Genomic DNA, 23056 nt, shown 5'->3' on the forward strand with positions numbered 1-23056 from the left:
CAACAATCGCTCCCTCATTGCAGGCGAAACTAAGGAGCAGGTCATTGACTTCAGGAAGCAAAGTATGGTACACTACCTTGTCTGCATCAGTGGTGCCGAGGTGGAGATGGTTGACAGCTTCAAATTCTAGGTATGCATATCACGAACAACCTGTCATGGTCCACCCACGATGACGCTAAGGCCAAGAAAGCACAACAGCGCCTATACTTCCTCAGGAAACTAAGGGAATTCAGCACGTCCACATTGACTCATCAATTTTTACAGATGCACCACAGAAAGCATCCTATTTGGCTGCATCATAGTCTGGTATGACAGTGCTCGGCCCAAGAAGGTAAGAAGCTACAGAGAGTCATGACATTGCCCAGTCCATCACACGAACCTGCCTCCCATTCATTGATTCTATCTATATTTCCCGCTACCTTGGGAAAGCGGGCAGCATAGTGAAAGACCCCTCACACCCGAGGTATTCTCTCTTCCAACCTCTTCAAAAACAGCTTCTTCCCTGCTGTTACGATTCCTGAATGACCCTTTTATGGACTGAATTGATCTCTTCACACATCTTCTCTACTGAGTAGTATGACCCTCCGTATGCTTCATCCGATGCCTGTGTCTATGTATTTGCATTGTGTATTTATATATGTCCTATGTTTCATGTCATGTATGGAATGATCTGTCTGGATTGTACGCAGAACAATACTTTTCACTGTACCTCAGTGGTGGGGAAACCATTGGAAGCAATTTGGAAAGACAGACTTAATCTGCATTTGAAGAGGCAGGGATTAAACTGGAACAGTCAGCATGGTTTTGTTGAGGGCCGGTCATATCTGACCAACTTCTGGGTTCAATCCTGGTCCCGGGTCACTGTCAGTGTGGAGTTTGCACATTCTCTCGTCTCTGTGTGGGTCTCACCCCCCACAACCCAAAGATGTGCAGGGTAGGTGGATTGGCCACGCAAGATTGCCCCTTAATTGGAAAAAAAAAAGAATTGGGTACTCTAAATTTATTTTTAAAATATGCCACCTCCTTTAGTACCCTGGTATGTAGATTATTATCTTAGTCTCATTAATTTCTCCAGCACTTGTTATTTTACCATACTTGTTTCCTTCAATTCCTCCTTCTCACTAGACCCTTGGTTTCTCTGCATTTCTGGGAAGTGTTTTGTGTCTTTTTCTGTGGAGACAGATCTAAAGTAGTTCTTTAATTGCTCTGCCATCTTCTTGTTCTTTATTTATAGATTCTCCTGTTTCAGACCGTAAAGAAGCTACATTTGTCTTCATTTATCTTTTTACTTTGTAGAAGCTTTCGCAGTCCGTTTTTACATTTCTTGCACGTTTACTCTCGTTCTGGGTTTCTCCCCTCTTTCTCTCGGTCCTCCTATGCCTAATTCTAAACTCTCAGTCCTTGAGTTTGCTAATTTTTCTCGCAACTTTTCATGAGGAAGAACTCATAGTATTCAGGACCGTTTCCTAGAGCAATATGTTGTGGATCCAACCAGGGATCAGGCTCTTTTGGATCTGATAATGAGTAATGATGAAGCTTTAATAATAATAATCTTTATTAGTGTTACAAGTAGGTTGACATTAACACTGCAATGAAGTTACTGTGAAAATCTCCGCGTCGCCACTACAACACCTGTTTGGGTACAATTCCGTATGTCCTATTCACATAACAAGCGCATCTTTTGGGACTTGTGGGAGGAAACCGGAGCACACAGAGGAAACCCACGCAGATACAGGGCGAACACAGAGGGTGACCCAAGGCGGTAATCGAACCGGGGTCCCTGGTGCTGTGAAGCAACAGTGTTAACCACTATGCTACCATGGTTCCCAACATAATGAGTAGTGATGCTTTAATAAACAATCTCAGAGTAAAAGATTCCCTTGGAAACAGTGACCATAACATCGTTAAATTTAGCATTCAGTTTGAGAGTGAGAAGCTTGGATCAGAAACAACTGTGCTACACTTAAATAAGGATAATTTATAAAGGAATGAGGACAGAGTTGGCTGGAGTGGACTGGGAAAGGAGTTTAACAAGAAAGACAGTTGATCAGCGATGGCAGACGTTTATGGAAATAGTTCATGGCTTACAACAAGAGATATCCCATTGAGGAAGCAGAATTCTGGGAAGAGAATATATCTAGCATGGTTAACCAAGAAAGTTAAGTCTAGTATTAAGTTGAAAGAAAAAACAAATAATGTGGCAAAGATTAGTGGTAAGCCAAATGGATTGAGAAAAGTTTTAAAAATCAACAAAAGATAACCAAAAGAAAATAGAGCGAGGGCATAAACTACGAAGGTAAACCAACAAATAATATAAAAACAGATATCAAGAACTTCTTTAAATATATAACGAAGAATAGAGAGGCCAAAGTGAACATAGGCCCCTTCAAGAATGAGACTGGGAAGATAATAGGGAACCAGGAAATGGCAGAAGAGTTACCAACAACTGCCTTGTGTCAGTCTTGATGGTGGAAGACACTAATAAATTTCCAAACATACTGAATAATCAAGGTACAGAAGGGGGCAGAGGAATTTTTTAAAAATAACAAATGATGAGCCCCCTGGATCTGATTGGTTGCAGAGATATTGTTGAAAACTTTAAAGAGGACTGAAATTGACTGAAAAAAGCACTTCACAGATTTCCAACGCATCAGAGGGAAGATTTTCACCTTCATCTGACAAATTTTGAACTTCACATGCTGGAAGAGGCATCAGAGGAAAGACTTTTAATACAACTTGGCGTGTACCCCATATTTCTTTAACCTGTTTTTTTCAGAAATGTATCTACTTCTTGAAACCATTTAATAACTCCACCACACTATGGGGCAGTGAGTTCCATAAATTCACCACCCTCTGCGAGAAGTAGTTCCTCCTCATCTCAGTTCTAAATCTACTGCCTCTCAACCAATATCTGTGATCTCTTGTTCTAATTTGCCCCACAAGGGAGAACATTTGGTCTACATTTATATTTATCAATATTTTATATACCTCGATCAGATCCTTCCTCTAAACTGCAGTGAGTGTAAGCCCAAACTGTTTATTCTCTCCTCATACATTAACCCTTTCATCTCCGGAATCAATCTGGTGACACTCCTCTGAACTGCCTCCAATGTCACAGCACGGTAGCACAGTGGTTAGCACAATTGCTTCACAGCTCCAGGGTCCCAGGTTCGATTCCCGGCTTGGGTCACTGTCTGTGCGGAGTTTGCACGTTCAACCCGTGTGTCCGTGGGTTTCCTCCGGGTGCTCCGGTTTCCTCCCACAGTCCAAAGATGTGCAGGTTAGGTGGATTGGCCATGATAAATTGCCCTTTGTGTTGGGTGGGGTTGCTAGGGTGGAGGTGTGGGGTTGTGTAGGGTGCTCTTTCTAGGAGCCGGTGCGGACTCGATGGGCCAAGTGGTCTCCTTCTGCACTGTAAATTCTATGCAATCCTTCCTCAAATAAGGTGATCAAAACTGAACACACTACTCCAGATGTGGTCTCACCAATACCCTATACAATTGCAACAGCAATTCTCTATTTTCATACTCCAGTATTTTTGCAATAAATGCGAATATTCCATATGCCTTTTTAATTACATGCTGTAACTGCACACTGACTTTTGTGATTCATGAACAAAGACACCCAGAACACTCTGCCAGATGCAGTTTGAATCTGCTTTCCATTGAGATAATTTGCCTTTCTATTTTTTTCGCCAAGATAGATAACCTCACACTTGTCCACATTAAACTCCACCTGCCGCAATCTCCTAGCCTGCCGCAATCTCCTAGCCTATCTATATTCATCTGTAAAATCTTTATCTGCTCTTCACTGCCTTTCCCGTCTATTTTAGTATCATCCGCAAATTTTGCTATGTTATACTCTGTCCCTGCTTGCAGAGGTCTATATATACCACATCCACAGTTCCCCATTATCCACCTTGCTGGTTACATCCGCAAAGAACTCGAGCAAGTTTGTCAAGCATGACTTGCCCTTCATAAAACTAGGTTGACAATGGTGGATTGAACTTTATCTGTCCAAGTGTTCTGTCATCTCCTCCTTAATGATTAATTCCAGCCACTTCCCCACCGCAGTGGTCAACCTAACTGGTCCATAGTTTACCACTTTTTCCCCTCTCCCTTTTTTGAATTAGCGTGTTTCCAATCCACTGGGACTCTTCCAGAATCCAGGGAATTCTGAGATATCATAACCAATGCATCCACTATCTCTGTTGCCACCTCCCTTAATACCCTAGGGTTCAGGCCATCAGGTCCTGGAGACTTATCTGCCTTTAATCCATTAGTTTTTTCAATTCTGTCTCCCTAGTGATCGTTATTGTACCAAGTCCCTCTGTATTAACTGCAGTTTTTGAAATTTTTTTAATATCGACTATCATGAAGACAGAGGCAGAATATTGGTTCAGTGTCGCCGCCATTTTGGTGTTTCCATTATTACCTCACCAATATCGTCTTCTAAAGTGCCAACATTCATTTTAGCTATTCCCTTCCTCTTTATACACTTGCAGAAGCTTTTGGTATCAGTGTTTATGGTGAGTGACATAGAGGGGAACCTCCAGGTGGTGTTCCAAGGTATCTGCTACTCTTGTCCTTCTAGATGGTAATGTTAGTGTGTTTGGAAGGTGCTGCCTAAGGAACCTTGATGAGCCCCTGTAGTGCACCTTGTATGGCACACATGACTGGCACTGTTCGTCGATGGTGGAGAGATTGCTAGCGCTCCCACAAATATTCAATCAAGTGGGCTGCTTTGTCCTGGATGGAGTCGAGCTTCTTGAGTGTTGTTTGAGATGCACTCCCTCAAGCAAAAGGAGAGTATTCCATTCCACCTTGTAGTTGGTGGACAGGCTTTGTGGTGTCAAGAGGTGAGTTACTCGCCGCCGCAGGATTCCTAGCCTTGGACCTGCTCTGGCAGTCACAGTATTTATAGGGTTAGTCCAGTTCAGATTTTGATAAATGGTAACCCCCCAGGATGTTAATAGTGGGGATTCACCGATGGTATTGCCATTGAATGTCAAATGGCAATGGTTAGATCCTCTTTTGTTGGGGATGGTCATTGCCTAGTACTTGTGTGGTGCAAATTCAGCTTGTAGGGCCTTGTGGTGTGGCAGTTAAGTGTCAGTCACCTTGATCTACTTTGATCTAAAAGCAGGTGGGGGAGGGGATTCAACTCGGGCCAATTTAAAAAGAGCAACTTGTAACTCACTCCCAGTGAGTTCTCCCAGTGAGCCAGCGAAGACACCGCCAGAGTGAGTTTGGGAATTTGAGTCTAGGTGGGAATTCGAAGCTTGGAGGAGTGGGGGGGGGGGGGTGCTTTTTATCCCTGGTAAGTGACTGGTAATTTATTTATTTTTCTTTCGTTTTTTGCAATTGTAGTTGTATAAGTTTACCTAAGGTTTAAGACATGGCAGGAGAACCCAGACCCGTGTCATGCTCCTAGTGTGCGATGTGGGAGCTCAGGGACACGCCCACTGTCCCTGGTTCCTTCACGTGCAAGAAGTGTGTCCAGTTGCAGCTCCTGTTAGACCGCTTGATGGCTCTGGAGCTGCGGATGGACTCACTTTGGAGCATCTGCGATGCTGAGGACATCGTGGATAGCACGTTTAGCGAGTTGGTCACACCGCAGGTGAAAGTTACTGAGGGAGATAGAAAATGTGTGACCAAAAGACAGCAAAAGTAGGAAGGCAGTGCAGGTGTCTTCTGCGGCCATCTCCCTGCAAAATAGATATACCGCTTTGGGTACTGTTGAGGAAGGTGGCTCACCAGGGGAAGGCAGCAGCAGCCAGGTTCATGGCACCATGGTTGGCTCTGCTGCGCAGCTGGGCATGAAGAAGAATGGCAGGGCTATAGTGATAGGGGACTCAATCGTAAGGGGAATAGACAGGTGGTTCTGCAGACGCAATCGAGACTCCAGGATAGTATGTTGCCTCCTTGGTGCAAGGGTTACGGATGTCTTGGAGCTGTCGTGGTGTACATAGGCACCAACGATATAGGTAAAAAACGGGACGAGGTCCTACAAGCTGAATTCAGGGAGTTAGGAGTTAAACTAAAAAGTGGGACCTCAAAGGTAGTAATCTCAGGATTGCTACTAGTGCCACGAGCTACTCAGACTAGGAATGTCAGGATAGATGGGATGAATGTGTGGCTCGAGAGATGGTGCAAGAGGGAGGGATTCAAATTCCTGGAGCATTGGAACCAGTTCTGGGGGAGGTGGGACCAGTACAAACCGGACGGTCTGCACCTGGGCAGGTCTGGAACTGATGTCCTAGGGGGGTGTTTGCTAGAGCTGTTGGGGAGGGTTTAAACTAATGTGGCAGGGGGATGGGAACCGATGCAGGAAGTTGGAAGGTAGTAAAACAGGGACAGAAACAAAAGGCAGTAAGGGGGAAAGTGTAAGGCAGAGAAGTCATAGTCAAAAAGCAACAAGGGCGACAGTACAAGGTACAGTGACTGAGGGGAGCTCATTGAATAGGCCCAGTAATACTAAAAGCAATAAAACGGGAAGTAAAAACATTAATGGTAAGCGACGCGGCATATTGTTACATGAAGATATGGGTTCAACGACAAGGAAAATTAGGAGAAAAGTTAAGAGGAAATATAACTTGGGAGAGGTTACTGATCGAGGTGTTAAGATTCAGAACAGAGGTAAAAAAAAACAACATAAGTGTACTTTACCTGAATGCTCGTAGTATTTGGAATCAGGTAAATGAGTTGATGGCGCAAATCATCGTGAATGACTATGATTTAGTGGCCATGACTGAAACATGGTTAAAGGATGGTCACGACTGGGAGTTAAATATCGGAGGGTATCAAACTATTCGGAAGGACAGAGTGGATGGTAAGGGAAGTGGTGTAGCTCTGTTAATTAAGGATGACATTGGTGCTATGGAGGAAAAGGTTGAATCCATTTGGGTGGAAATCAGGAATAGTAAGGCGAACAAGTCACTGATAGGAGTAGTCTATAGGCCACCAAATAGTAACATTATGGTGGGGCAGGCAATAAACAAAGAAATAACAGATGCATGTAGAAATGATACAGCAGTTATCATGGGGGATTTTAATCTCCATGTCAATTGGTTTAACCAGGACGGTCAAGGCAGCCTTGAGGAGGAGTTTATAGAACGTATCCACGATAGTTTCCTAGAACAGTATGTCATGGAACCTACGAGGGAACAAGCGGTCCTAGATCTGGTCCTGTGTAATGAGGCAGAATTGATTCATGATCTCATAGTTAGGAATCCTCTCGGAAGGAGCGATCACAATATGGTGGAATTTAAAATACAGCTGGACGGTGAGAAGGTAACATCAAACACTAGTGTTTAGTGCTTAAACAAAGGAGATTACAATGGGATGAGAGAAGAACTAGCTCAGGTAGACTGGGAGCAAAGACTTTATGGTGAAACAGTTGAGGAACAGTGGAGAACCTTCCAAGCGATTTTTCACAGTGCTCAGCAAAGGTTTATACCAACAAAAAGGAAGGACGGTAGAATGAGGGAAAATCGACCATGGATATCTAAGGAAATAAGGGAGAGTATCAAATTGAAGGAAAAAGCATACACTGGGAGGAAACCGGAGCACCCGGAGGAAACCCACGCACACGTGGGAAGGATGTGCAGAATCCGCACAGACAGTGACCCAAGTCAGGAATCGCACCTGGGACCATGGAGCTGTAAAGCAATTGTGCTATCCACAATGCTACCGTGCTGCCCACTGAGGTGGTAGTGATGGGGAAACTAATGGGGCTAAAGGTAGACAAGTCTGCTGGCCCTGATGGAATGCATCCCAGAATGCTAAAAGAGATGGCTATGAAATTGCAAATGCACTAGTGATAATTTCCCAAAATTCACTAGACTCTGGGGTGGTCCTGGTGGATTGGAAATTAGCAAACGTGACACCACTGTTTAAAAAAAGGAGGTAGGCAGAAAGCGGGTAATTATAGGCCAGTGAGCTTAACTTCGGTAGTAGGAAAGATGCTGGAATCTATCATCAAGGAAGAAATAGCGAGGCATCTGGGTGGAATTTGTCCCATTGGGCAAACGCAGCATGGGTTCACAAAGGGCAGGTCATGCCTAACTAATTTAGTGGGATTTTTTGAGGACATTACCAGTGCGGTAGATAACGGGGAGCCAATGGATGTGGTATATCTGGGTTTCCAGAAAGACTTTGACAAGGTGCCACACAAAAGGTTGCTGCATAGGATAAAGATGCATGGCATTAAGGGTAAAGTAGTAGCATGGATAGAGGGTTGGTTAATTAATAGAAAGCAAAGAGTGGGGATTAATGGGTGTTTCTCTGGTTGGCAATCAGTAGCTAGTGGTGTCCCTCGGGGATCAGTGTGGGGCCCACAATTGTTCACAATTTACATAGATGATTTGGAGTTGGGGACCAAGGGCAATGTGTCCAAATTTGCAGACGACACTAAGATGAGTGGTAAAGCAAAACGTGCAGAGGATAATGGAAGTCTGCAGAGGGATTTGGATAGGTTATGTGAATGGGCTAGGGTCTGGCAGATGGAATACAATGTTGACAAATGTGAGGTTATCCATTTTGGTAGGAATAACAGCAAAAGGGAATATTATTTAAATGATATAATATTAAAACATGCTGCTGTGCAGAGAGACCTGGGCGTGCTAGTGCATGAGTCGCAAAACGTTGGTTTACAGGTGCAACAGGTGATAAAGAAGGCAAATTGAATTTTGTCCTTCATTGCTAGAGGGATGGAGTTTAAGACTAGGGAGGTTATGCTGCAATTGTATAAGGTGTTAGTGAGGCTACACCTGGAGCATTGTGTTCAGTTTTGGTCTACTTATTTGAGAAAGGACGTACTGGCGCTGGAGGGTGTGCAGAGGAGATTCACTAGGTTAATCCCAGAGTTGAAGGGGTTGGATTACGAAGAGAAGTTGAGTCGACTGGGACTGTACTCGTTGGAATTTAGAAGGATGAGAGGGGGATCTTATAGAAACATATAAAATTATGAAGAGGATAGGATAGATGCGGGCAGGTTGTTTCCACTGGCGGGTGAAAGCAGAACTAGGGGGCATAGCCTCAAAATAAGGGGAAGTAGATTTAGGACTGAGTTTAGGAGGAGCTTCTTCACCCAAAGGGTTGTGAATCTATGGAATTCCTTGCCCAGTGAAGCAGTAGAGACTCCTTTATTAAATGTTTTTAAGATAAAGATAGATAGTTTTTTGAAGAATAAAGGGATTAAGGGTTATGGTGTTCGGGCTGGAAAGTGGAGCTGAGTCCACAAAAGATCAGCCATGATCTCATTGAATGGCGGAGCAGGCTCGAGGGGCCAGATGGCCTACTCCTGCTCCTAGTTCTTATGTTCTGATGGAAATGTTATTTGCCACTTATTCAACCAAACCTGGACTTTATCCATTGCAGTTTCCTTGCTTAGATTTGGGACTTTAGGTTCAGGTTGATCTCCTTTACGTTCCATCCTAATGAAAAATTCTATCATGTTATGGTTACTCTTCCCTAAAGCACCCCGAACAAAAAGATTATTAATCAACCCCTTTTCATTGCACAATGCCAAATCTAGGATAAGCCGTACCCCATTGGGTTTCTCCATGTTTTGGTGTAAAAAAAAGTTTGTACACACTCCAGGAATTCATCTGACACAGTACTGCTAATTTGGTTTCCCTGTCTAATATGTCGATTGAAGTCAGCAATGATTGCTGTAGCCTTCGCGCTCATGCAACTCTAATTTGCTATTTAATGCCATCCCGTATCTTACCACTATTGTTTGGAGGCCTACAGATACTTCCCACCACTGCTTTTCTCCATTTGTTGCTTCTTAGTGCCACCCAGACTAATTCTACATCTTTGTTTTCATGGGCCAATATCCTTCTTCACTATTGAATTGGTTTCATCCTTAACTAATAATGCCACCCCACCAACACCTATCCCTTTTTGCCTGACCTTCCTAAATATCAAATACACTTGATATTCTTTCCCTTCTTGGTGTAAATATCAAATACCCGCATTTTATTTATTTGTTCTTGGGACGTGAGGGTTACTGGCTGGGCCAGCATTTATTGCCCATCCATAATTGTCCATTGTCTTCTTGGACATTGCACCCAAAGTTGGCTGTCTAGCTTCTGCTGCATTTACTTGTGGCAATTCAATTATGTGAGGCACCTGCCTCAATTCCCTTTTGCTAGAGTTGGAACTTTCCTACTCCCTATTTAAATCTTAGAAGGTCTCTCCTTACCACACGTATGGTGAATTCACTTCAATGTCTGCTGCTTCTGTTCCATCTGGCCCACCTTCGGCCTCTAAGTTCTTGGGGTGGGATTCTCCATCCGGGGGGATGCCCAGAATGTGTTCCCTGATGGGACACAGAATCGGGCGTTGGGGCAAAATCGGGATTGGTGTCGACCCAAATGCTGTGCTCTGACCCCTCGCTGGCGACATGTACGAGTTCCATGCCTCACTCCAGCGGGAACATGGAAATATATTCAAGTGGGTCAAAATGGCCCATTTGCATCTATTTAGTGGGCCCAGCACCCTATGCTCCACCCTCACCATGATTCTCCAGTCCTGTGGTACTACAGCCTGGGCGAGGTTCACTTGTGATCTCTACAGTGGTGGGCGAAGAAGGCAAGGGGTCTGTGGATGGGGTTCCTTCAGGCAGAGGGTCTTGCGTCGGGGTCCCTCTGTTACAGGAATCCTGGGGGGGGGGCGAGGGGGAATCACAGGGATCTCTGGTGGGGGGAATCACAGGGATCTCTGGGGAGGGGGAATCATAGGGATCTCTGGGGGGGGGGTGGGGGGAATCACAGGGACCTCTGGGGGGGAGGGGGAATCATGGGGATCACAGGGATCCCTGGTGCAGGGTATCACAGGCATCCCTGGTTTGGGGTGGGGGTGGTGAGGGGTATCGCTGGGATCCCTGGTTGGGGGGGGGGGTATTGCAGGGATCCCTGGTTGGGGGGGGGAATCACAGGGATCCCTGGTTGGGGGGGTGGTGGGTGGGTATCACAGGGATCCCTCGTTTGGGGGGGGTTGGTATCTCGGGGTCCCTGGTTGCGGGGGAGAGGTATCTCAGGGATCCCTGGTTGGGGAAGGAGGGTACCTCAGGGATCCATGGTTGGAGGGGGTGGGTATCGCAGGGATCCATGGTTGGAGGGGGTGGGTATCGCAGGGATCCATGGTTGGCGGGTGGTGGTATCGCAGGGATCCATGGTTGGGGGGGGGGGGGGATCGCAGGGATCCATGGTTGGGGGGTGGGGAGTGATATCGCAGGGATCCATGGTTTGGGGAGGGGGGGTACCTTAGGGATCCCTGGTTGGGGGGCGGGGGTATTGCATGGATCCCTGGTTGGGGTGGGAGGGTATCGCAGGGATCCCTGGTTGGTGGGGGGGGGGTATCGAAGGGATCCCTGGTTGGTGGGGGAGGGGGGTATGAAGGGATCCCTGGTTGGTGGGGGAGGGGGGTATGAAGGGATCCCTGGTTGGTGGGGGAGGGGGGGGTATGAAGGGATCCCTGGTTGGTGGGAGAGGGGGGTATCGAAGGGATCTCTGGTTGGTGGGGGAGGGGGGTATCGAAGGGATCCCTGGTTTTGGGGGGGGGTGTTATTGAAGGGATCCCTGGTGGGGTGTGGGGGGTATCACAGGGATCCCTGCTGGGGAAGGGGTCCCCTTATTAAGGGATGCCTGGGGGTTCCCCTATCACAGGGGTCCCGGGGGCTGGTAGAGCATTTCGGGTCACCCCCATACAGGGATCGTTGCTGCAATGCAGCAGGGGATGGGGGCTGGTTGGAGCCAATTTGTGGTGCGTGTGGAGGCTGCTGGCCAGGGGATTCCGCTATCTGGCCACCTGTTAAAGAAGACAGCCCAATAGCCGTATCCCAAGCCATACATAAATTTGCATGCATGGAACACTGATTTGCATCCTGCTTTACGACCGCAATCTATTACAATTCAGCTCCAGCGGGAGAACATAGTGCTGAATTCCCCGCCATCGGGATTCTCCATTTTGCTGGTAGCCTGGGGGTTTCACAACGGCGAGGGGCTGCCCCACAATGGGGAACCCCATTGACCAGCTGTGCGGGATAGAGAAACCCACCCACAGTCTCCCAAATGGACAATTCTCCTCTTGATGCTCCACTCCGACATCCTGAACTTCCATTGGCTTTAATTTAGCTTCCTGATCTTTACTAGCTGCATTATTTCTGTGGGATCATGAAGACTCCATTAACCCTCTGCACCTGTCCAGAAATTTGCTTGTTATCCTCAGTTTGTCCAGTCACCTGCATTGCCCTGGCATCGCCCACAACTTGCATCTGGCTAAGGTAAGTTACTACCTCACAAAAAAGCCCCCCCCCCCCCCCCCCGCCCCCACGGGTAAGCTTGGGCTCACTCGCACCGTTAGTAGCTTCATAACTAGCTCAGTCTGCAGGTAGAACTTAATAAAGGAGCCTCTGTGCATTTTCCAGTAAGTTCCTTCTGCAGTACTTTTCCACTCACTCTACTTTCAGGAGGAAAATCTCCATTACCAGCCATAAGCAAAATGTGAACTCGGTTAATATTACTCAGTAGAATGGAGCAGAAACGGAGAACATGGGAAAGCATTTCCTTTTCAAGTTTTGCCTCTTGACTTAGATCATTGCACCCTGAGGAGTCTTTTATTATTTGCTCCCTTTCTATCCTAGCTTTCCCAAACTCTCTCTCCCTCTATTAAATGGTGGATTCTGTACTGTTCTGACAATTTGGAGACCGAACCATCAAAAACCATTGTGGCACTCCATTCTACTGAGTAATATTAACCTGATAGCATGGAATAAAGAGCTACCTGGATCAAAATCATTCAGTTTGAAGAGCGTTGTACAACTGACCCAAGGTGACTACCTAGCCACAGTTGAGAATAGGAGCATACTATGTGTAGAGTTCTGGTTCTGGGTTTGTGAGAATTCCAAAGAGCCCACCCAACAGAAATAGTATCATTTAAAATACTTGCTCTCTTTTATGAACCTGCTGAATTCCGAATGTACTTTTATCTTTAATTCCTCAAAATTAAAACTTTGCAAGCATGTGTGGATTTAATTTCTTTTTGAATGTCAATTTTTGTTCACTTTTCACTATTATAATCCAGTTATTGAAGCATTTTTTATTAATTGGTTATTTTTTAAATAACGCAAAATACTGCAAGTCATGCAAATGGCTGATTAGTCTACCAATGTTAGCAACTGGCTCTATAATTGTGCTCTGCTAATGAAAATGGCTTAAAATTATATGTTGAAACTTCCACCTATAATTCTGTAATGCGGTATGCAATTTAAAATTTTGTCCCTGCAGGCAGCAATGAAACATTTTATATAAATAAAAAAACAGTTTTAAAAATACTTATGGAAAATATATGTAGAGGGTGTGATATTGTGGGGTTTTTGCGTGTGTTGGATCTCTCTGTTTAGAATGTTAAAACTATAAATGTCTCAATAAAATATTTTCTTAAAAAAGAAAAATGTGAACTCTGAGTTACTTGTCCAGAGCTGGGGACCACTGCTGCACCACAAGGTTACCTAAAGTCAAATTATTGTTCAAGTTTAATTTGTGTTGATTCTGAATTGTGCTAAAGTGAAAGTTGCAATAAGTGGCGGCATGCGGCGCAGTGGTTAGCACTGGGACTGCGGCACTGAGGACCGGGTTCGAATCCAGGCCCTGGGTCATTGTCCGTGTGGAGTCTGTACATTCTCCCCATGTCTGTGGGTTTCACCCCCACAAGCCAAAGATGTGCAGGTTAGGTGGATTGGCCACGCTAAACTGCCCCTTAATTGGGAGTAAAAAAAATTGGGTACTCTTAAAATTATATTTTTTTAAAAAGTGAAACCTTGTTGGGATCCACGCAGACACGAGGGCATGTCCATGAAAAGGGGCTGAGGAGGAGTTTGAGAGGGCCAAAGAAAGGTTGGGGGTGAAGGAGTGTCCTGAAAGCAGGAGGTCCTGTTGGGTTTGGATCGACGCAGCTGTTCAAAACTGAGGAGCTGGTCCTGCTGCCGAGCTCAGTTCCCCAATGCAGAAAATCTTCACAAGTCTGGCCTCGATGGGGAGAAACGCACCGAGGCCCAAAAAAACGGCAAAGTGCCTTGAGTAGTGGTGTCAATCTCGGCACTACAGCCGCCATGAAACACCCAGCCAACGTGCCTGAAACCAGACTTGGTAATGTTTCTGGTGAGTGGCGCCCAATATGTTAATAGTGGCAGACTGGTACATATTTTCAATCATTGCCATATGTGAAGATAGCCTCATTGGATCACGAGGGCATTTTGTATTGTGTACCAAGGAGCAGATCGCTATTCTGTTTGCTTGACTGCATCAACACAGCATGCTTGGGCAATTTTCCACATTGCTGGGTAAATGTTAGTGCTGTTCCAGTACAGCTGCAACTCTTGCATCTAACTAGTGATCTGGAAAATTACCCAGGTCTGTCCTGTACACACCAACTCCAATGTAACTGACATCAAATCAGTATTTAACTGAGCATTTGACTAGGGCATCAAGGAGCCCGAGCAAAAGGAGTCGATAGGAATTGGAGGGAGGGGAGGAACTCTCCACTCGTTGGAGTCATACCTAGGCAAAAGGTAGAGAGTTGTTGTTGTTGGAGGTCAATCATCTTAGTTCGAGGACATCATTGCAGCAGTCCCGAATGGTAGTGTCCTAGACCCAGCCATCCTCAGCCGCTTCCTTAATGACCTTCCTTCCATCATGAGTAGGGATGTTTACTGATGATTGCGCAATGTTCAGCACCATTTGTGACTCCTCAGGTATTAAAGCAATTTATGTCAAACACAACAAGAGCTGAACAATATCCAGGCCTGGTCTGACAATTGGCAAGTAACATTTGTGCCACACAAATGCCAGAGAATGATCATTTCCAGCAAGAGAGAATCCAACCATCACTCAATGACATTAAATGGTGTTACCATTACTACTTGTCCAGCCGTGACATTAGCTTAGATCATAAATTTGTGGGATTAACAGATCCAGGCGACAGAATTTGAGGATTGTGGGCTGCCCGAAGGAGTTGAAGGACCGAAGCCGACTGAGTACTTTGCCGCGATGCTGGCAAAATTATTGGGGGAGGGGGAGGATCCCTCCCGATATGAACTGGATCGGGCTCATCGGTCGTGGAGGCCTATACCAAAGGCGAGTGAGCCGCCAAGGGCAGTGACTCTGTGCTTCCGCAGGTACAGGGTGAAGGAGAAGGTCCTGAGCTGGGCCAAGCAGAAGCGGATGGTGCAGTGGGCTGGAGCTGGTATACGTGTATACCAGGACTTTACCCGGGTGGAAAGTTGGGGGGAAGGAACCGAGGTTGGGAGGAGGAGTTTTACAAGAGGCAGTGGACAGGTGGAGCTGGCAAGGAGGTGGACTGCCTTCAACCGGGTGAAGAGGGCACTGTACATTAGCACGGTGCGGTGCGGCATTGTATATCCAGCGAAGCTGAGGGTGATTTACAAGCTCAGGGACTTTTATTTTGGAACGGCGGAAGCAGCGGAGGAGTTTGCAAAAGCAGAAGGACTGTGGCAAAACTGACAAATTGAGGAATGGCCAGGTGCCGATGTAACCTCATGACTGTATTTTTTTCTTTTAGTTATCACTGCGCGTAGGTGTATAGATTAAAGGAGCCAATGTTGTATATATTTGGACAAGGGAAGGGAGGGGACTTTCACTCGAAATGAGAGTTCTTTGGGGTGTAGGTGGATATGTGGGGTTTGTGTGCTAAAAGGGGATCTTTGGGCTTTCCTAGGGCCGGGCAAGTGGGAAAGGGACCCGGGCTGGGGCCTCCACGCTGGCCGGTTTAAGCCGGCCAGTGAACGGGAGTGAGGTGGGGGGAGGGGCTGCGGCCATCGGAGCCTGGCAGAACAGGGTCCGAGTGGTCTAGCCGGGGTGGAAAGTTGGGGGGAAGGAACCGAGGTTGGGAGGAGGAGTTTTACAAGAGGCAGTGGACAGGGGGAGCTGGAGGCCTGCGGTGGGGCGGGGAGAGCTGTGTAAGATTAAGGGTGACTATGGGTAATCCCTGATTCCTTTTTGCCATTTGTTTATGTAAACATGCGGGTAGAGGTTTGGGGGTTGGTGGGTAGATGGGATCATTGTTATTATGGGGACTGACATATCTTGCTGATTATTGTTTATTGTTGATGGATGTAAATTTGGGAGAAAATGTGAAAAAGGAGAATAAAAAAAAAAATTTAAAAATAAATAAATAAATTTGTGGGATTAGAAATCCTTGAATTTGGGTGTGATGTGTGAATCCTTTAAAAATCGACTAAGTGGAGATGCTGTGCATAGAAACTGCATTCGTTGTGAGGTACATCGATGGTTAGATTTAATGTGCACCAGGGATGCAACTTGTACTACCATCAAGGGAAGACAGTGGACCGGGTTGTGAAGTACCCAATAGATGAGTTCAGGTACACAGACAGGATGAATCAAAAATAAATCTGTGCTATGTGGAGGACATTGGTTGAGGATAGACCAGTTGGAGGCATGAAGGGACCTAGTGTGTTTTACCAAAGTTTCTCTCGGCTTGGCAGTTTCCCCCTGATTTGATGCATTGCCTTCTACTGGGGGTTGTCAGGCAGCTAACTGAATTATGGCTTTTCTCACCAGCCACTGAGGAATTTTACATTGGCTCTCCCAGAAATGTAGCTGTGCTGGATAAATACCAGCAGTACATTCGGCCCCCAAGTTTTGCTGAGGGTCGTGAGGCCATTAGCTGGCAGAAAATACTGGAAGGCCTCTGAATGGTGCATGTGGCTGTTGTGTTACAGACTGCCATTTCTAAATTAGATTCTCTCTGATGAATATCTAGAGCATTGGGTGGTCCTCCAAATTTCTATCTTCCTGTTGCAAAAATCAATTGATCTCGATGAGGTGCCATTCCTTGATGCATCTATGCAGTACAGTGATACCGGAATGACTTATACATGTTTTGCTGGCACATCTTCCAATAGATGTAGAATCATGGAGACCCTTGTGGATGCATTTATGCTTCCCTATTGAAGCTTGCAATTATCACATGAAGCAGCAGTTGTAAAGGTATAGAGGGATTATTCTGCCAGTAGTAAATAAGTTCCTTCTCATGTGGATTCTACATTCTTGTTTGGTGAGTTTACAAGCTTGGCATTGGTTCGTAAGTTCTGCTCTTCAATGTTAAGGCCACTACAGGAGCATGATTCAACCCTAGGCGAGGTAAAGCTTTTGATTTTGCCTGGTACGCGTGTTAAATCCTCAGTAGGCCAAAGCTTTAACTCGGCGGGGCTATCCACACATCGCTGGGGGACTGGTTTGTGCAAGGATTGGGTGCTTTGCTGTCTACTACAATACGATCCAATACTATGCAAAGGGACAGTTCTCTAGTTCTAGACAGTTCTGATTCTGGCATGCTCGACAGCATCCGGGTGTTTTAAGGCATAAAGCAGTTGAGGCCAAAAAATTGTATGTTTTCAAGAAGCAGTTAGATATAGAAATTGGGGTGAAGGGGATATAAGGATATAGAGGGGGGGAAGGTGAGATCAGGTTATTGTTTTGCATGATTGGCCATGATAATGAATGGCGGAGCAGGCTCAAAGGGCCGAATGTTGTCTTCATGCTCCTATTTTCTATGTTTTGATGCTACCACAGATGTGACCTCATCGTCAGGAAGCTGCTGGTAGGGCAGACAGCCCCATTCCAGGATCCAGAAGCTTGTTCCATTGCACACTGAAGAATCTGCGTGGGAATCCCTCCAGGTGCCAAGGCAGTGCCCGCTGGGGAAGCAGTGGCCACCTGTGATAAAGTGGAGCTCAGGGATATGTGCTCAGTTACATTTTTACTGAATAATGTGGCTCTAAATTAAGTATTTCTCTTCATCCCATTGCTCTGCTGTGATGTGAACTTGTGATTGTGGGAAAAAGATTGGTCAAGTATTTCCCAATAAGGTGCAGAGCTGAACCACAGTGATGATCACAGAATGCATTGTGACTCTGTTTATATAACTGTATATATATCTATACAAAAAAGGACTTATGAGACTTATCAGTGTCCATAAAATCTTCCACACATGTAAACTTGAATAGTTACTTGTTTTTCTGAGACTGCAATTTAAAAGGCAGTAATTTGATCCACAATCACGAAACAAAAGACAAGGAGGGTTATTGTCATGCAACATCTGTGAAATGAGAGAGGTAAGGCGATGGTGAAGATCCAAAGGCAGGAAATTCATGTGGTGTAGGAGTTGCAAGTGTTATGAGTGGCGGTTGGTTGAAGGGGATGAAAGTTGGGCAGGCGGTGGTGAAGGAGGGAGCCATGGTGGGCATTACTGGGGGCTGAAAGATGGCAAAGAGAGACTCGTTCTGCACTATGGTGAGGGTGTTGGGGGAGGAGTTTGGTGGATTGAGCTAAAGTACTTGGTTATACATATGGTTGTAATTGCTTAGACGTCTTGCAACAGTAGCATGGTTGGGTCAGGGTCCATACAAATACTAAAGCCGGTCATGATTTTAACTCAGTTGGGGCAGTAGATTATTGTTTCACGTCATTAATTTATTATCATCCAGCTCAGCTATGTGGCTATCGGGGTCTGGGGGGAGGTGTTGAAATGAAATGGGAAAATAAACATTTGTTGCAACAATAGATTTCAGGCACAATCATGTGGAGCTGAAAATGTGAGTCTGAAAGCCGGCTGCAAAGTTTTCTGCAATTGCTGCTGACTCAGGAACGGTGTATGGAACTGGTTAGCAATGAGACCAGAGAATCAACTAGTCTTGCAGCGACTCCCATACAACTCGGTTCAAACCAGATTGGACCTGTCTTACACCAGTATTGCCCAGTTTAATGTGGACCTGGTTTCTAACTGGTCGGAGCTGGTTTTCTCTCTGGGCACCTTCATGGTGTAATATCTGATCCCAACACAATTGAAGATTGCATACTGTGTACCATAAAACAGCAAATGGCCTGATTCATCAATAGAAACTAGTCCATTAGGAGAATCTGAAAAGAGCATAGACAATAAAGTACCTTAACCCTTTGTGGGCTGTTGCAAAATCTCAGACATGTATTCTGCTGTCTATTATTATGGGCCAGGATTTAGAGAACACCAAAGTATATCATGGAGTTCACCTGACCCAGAACTTTTAATAGATTTTGGTTATGGGGAGCATAAGGGCCCACTTTCCATTTATTGGCATTTCTCATATTTATAAACAGTTGTTTATATACACATCACATTTTTCTCACCTGCGCTAATTTCCTTTATTATACAGAGGTTTAGTTTGTCCTTCGTTTAACTGGCCTATGTGCCTTTCATTGCCCTCTGGATCGGTCTATGGTTCCTCCCCCTCCCCCTCCCCCCCCCCCCCCCCCTCCCCGGCTTCGACTGTGCACTTCTTTTATTTTCCGGACAGAGTGGAATCATCTCTTGTGGTTTCACTGCCTTCCTCCCCCCCCCCCCCCCCCCCCCCCCGGGTTGTGCAGTCTTTTGCTAACTCATCTATCTTGGTGTTTTAATAATAAAAAAATAAAAATAAAAATTCTTATTAGGTTATTCCTCGTTGTTGGCCTCGAACAGGTTTTGGAACAGACCGACAAACTGCCCCCAAGTATCCAGGAAACCTTCCGCTGACCCTCGGATGGCGTACCTAATCTTCTCCAGTTGGAGAAATTCCGAAAGCTCAGCGAGCCAGTCTGCAGCTGTGGGTGGTGCTGCCGATCGCCAGCCGAGCAGGATTCTCCGGCGTGCGATTAGGGAAGCGAAAACAAGGGCGTTGGCCCCCTTCCCCATGTGTAATTCTGGCTGCTCCGATACCCCGAAGATTGCCACCATTGGGCACGGCTTCACCCTCACCCCCACAACCTTGGATATTGCCTCAGAGAAGGCTGTCCAGAACCCAACAAGTTTGGGGCAAGCCCAAAACATGTGGGTGTGGTTGGCCGTGCCTCTCTGGCACCGTTCACATTTGTCCTCCACCTCCGGGAAGAACCTGCTCATTCATGTTCTGGTCAGGTGCGCTCTGTGCACCACTTTGAGCTGCATTAGGCTTAGCCTTGCGCAGGAGGAGGTGGAGTTCACCCTGCTCAGTGCTTCGCTCCAGAGGCCCCATCCTACCTCTGTCCCCAGTTCGTCCTCCCATTTTTGTCTGATCTCGTCCAGTGGAGTCCGGGCTCTGTCCAGTAGCTGTCCTTATATTTTCCCACTTAGCGCCCCCTTCTCGTTGCTTGAGCCTATCAGGTCCTATAGTAGTGTGCTTTCTGGGGCCCCAGGGTACCCCACTGTCTCTTTGCAGAGCAAGTGTTTTATTTGGAGGTGTCTCATTTCCTGTCCTTTTGCTAGTTTCCACTTCTTCGTCAATTCATCTAGTGTCGCCAGTCTGCGCCCTACGTAGAAGTCCCCGACCGTCAATGTGCCCCCGTCCCGCCTCCATCTTTTGAAGGTGGTATCTAGCATGGCTGGGGAGAATCTGTGATCGCCGCAGATGGGGGACATTTTAGTTATCCCGAAGTGTTGTCTGAGCTGGGTCCATGTTCTCAGCGTGACCGCACCACTGGGCTTGTTGTGTATCTTGTTGAGGAGGACGGGAGTGCTGCTGTGGCCAGGGCCCGGGGGGTTGTTCCTTTACAGGATGCCTCCTCCATTTGTACCCAATCTGTGTCAGGTTCTTGTACCCATCCCCTCACTCTTTCTGCCATTGCTGCCCAGTGGTAGTATTGTAGGTTCGGTAAGGCCAAGCCCCCTTTGATTTTCCTTCTTTGCAGTGTCTGTTTTGGGATTCTCGGGTTCTTACCCCCCCCCCCACACAAACGCCATGATTAGACTGTCAACGTTTTGGAAAAAGGAAATAGGGATGAAGGTCGGGCTGGATCTAAACAGGAAGAGGAACCTTGGCAGTACGTTCATCTTGATCGTCTGCACTCTCCCCGCCAGGGAGAGTGGGAGTGAGCCCCACCTTTGAAGGTCTCTTCTTACTTCCTCCACCAGGCTGGTCAGGTTCCACTTGTGGATCTGTGTCCAGTCTCTGGCTATCTGGATCCCCAGGTAGCGGAATCTGTTCTGGGCTGTTTTGAACGGGAGCCCCTCCAGCTCTCTCCCTCCCCCGTTTGGGTTCACTGGGAATTCCTCGCTTTTGCCCAGGTTAAGTTTGTAGCCCGAGAAGGTTCCAAACTCTTTCAGCATTTGCAGTATTGCCTTCAGTCCCTCCTGTGGCTTCGAGACATAGAGGAGCAGGTCACCTGCATAGAGTGAGACTCTGTGCTCTCTGTCTCCTCTCCGGATTCCCTTCCAGCTTTTCGCGTCCCGCAGGGCTATCGCCAGGGGTTCGATGGCTAGCGCAAACAAGAGTGGAGACAGGGGGCAGCCCTGTCTTGTTCCTCTCTGCAGCTGGAGGTATTTAGAGCTGGTGGTGTTAGTTTGGACGCTCGCTTTGGGAGCGTTGTACAAGAGCCTCACCCAGGCGGTGAACCCCGCTCCTAGCCCAAACCGTTCCAGTACCTCGAGGAGGTATTTCCATTCGACTCTGTCGAAGGCCTTTTCTGCGTCCAGGGAGACGATCACCTCTGGTGTTCTCTCCCCAGAGGGGGTCATTATTACGTTCAGCAGCCGCCTGATGTTCGGTGTGAGCTGCCTACCCTTGACAAAGCCGGTTTGGTCCTCTGCGACCTCCACTGGTATACAGCCCTCCAGCCTTTTGGCCAGGACCTTTGCGAGTATTTTCGCATCCACGTTCAGCAGTGAAATGGGCCTGTATGATCCGCATTCCGTCAGGTCTTTATCTTTTTTGGGTATCAGTGAAATTGTGCCCTGCGCTAGCATTGGGGGCAGGGTGTCCCTTGCCAGTGAGTCCACGAACATGTCCCTTAGGTGTAGGGCCAGAACTGGTGCAAATTTTTTGTAGAAGCCTGCCGGGAACCCATCGGGTCCCGGTGCCTTCCCCGCCTGCATGGAGCTGATGCTCTCCATGATTTCTCCCAGGTCTATTGATGCTACCAGCTCCGCTCGTCTGTCTCCCCCACAACTGGTAGTTCCAGTCTGTCTAGGACCAGTTTCATCCCCGAGTCCCCATTGGGGGGCTCGGAGGTGTACAGTCCCTGGTAGAAGGTCTCAAATGCCCGATTGACCTCCTTTGGTTCTGTTACCAGTCTGCCTCTGCTATCCTTTACCTGCGCTATTTCCCTTGTGGCTGCCTGCTTTCTCAGCTGGTGAGCCAATAGGCGGCCAGCCTTGTCTCCGTGTTCGTAGAAAGTCCCCCGTGTCTGGCGGAGTTGGTACACTGCTTTCCTAGTGGATAGCAGGTTAAGACCATAAGACCGTAAGACATAGGAGCGGAAGTAAGGCCATTCGGCCCATCGAATCCACTCCACCATTCACTCATGGCTGATTTCAACTCCATTTACCCGCTCTCTCTCCATAGCCCTTAATTCCTCGAGAAATCAAGAATTTATCAACTTCTGTCTTAAAGACACTCAACGTCCCGGCCTCCACCGCCCTCTGTGGCAATGAATTCCACAGACCCACCACTCTCTGGCTGAAGAAATTTCTCCTCATCTCTGTTCTAAAGTGACTCTCTTTTATTCTAAGGCTGTGCCCCCGGGTCCTAGTCTCCCCTGCTAATGGAAACAACTTCCCTACATCCACCCTATCTAAGCCATTCTATATCTTGTAAGTTTCTATTAGATCTCCCCTCAACCTCCTAAACTCCAATGAATATAATCCCAGGATCCTCAGACGTTCATCATATGTTAGGCCTACCATTCCTGGGATCATCCGTGTGAATCTCCGCTGGACCCGCTCCAGTGCCAGTATGTCCTTCCTCTGAGGTGTGGGGCCCAAAATTGCTCACAGTATTCTAAATGGGGCCTAACTAATGCTTTATAAAGCTTCAGAAGTACATCCCTGCTTTTATATTCCAAGCCTCTTGAGATGAATGACAACATTGCATTTGCTTTCTTAATTACGGACTCAACCTGCAAGTTTACCTTTAGAGAATCCTAGACTAGGACTCCCAAGTCCCTTTGCACTTCAGCATTATGAATTTTGTCACCATTTAGAAAATAGTCCACGCCTCTATTCTTTTTTCCAAAGTGCAA

Source organism: Scyliorhinus torazame, chromosome 14 (genome assembly GCF_047496885.1).
Source record: "Scyliorhinus torazame isolate Kashiwa2021f chromosome 14, sScyTor2.1, whole genome shotgun sequence".
In the NCBI taxonomy this organism is placed as follows: Eukaryota; Metazoa; Chordata; class Chondrichthyes; order Carcharhiniformes; family Scyliorhinidae; genus Scyliorhinus; species Scyliorhinus torazame.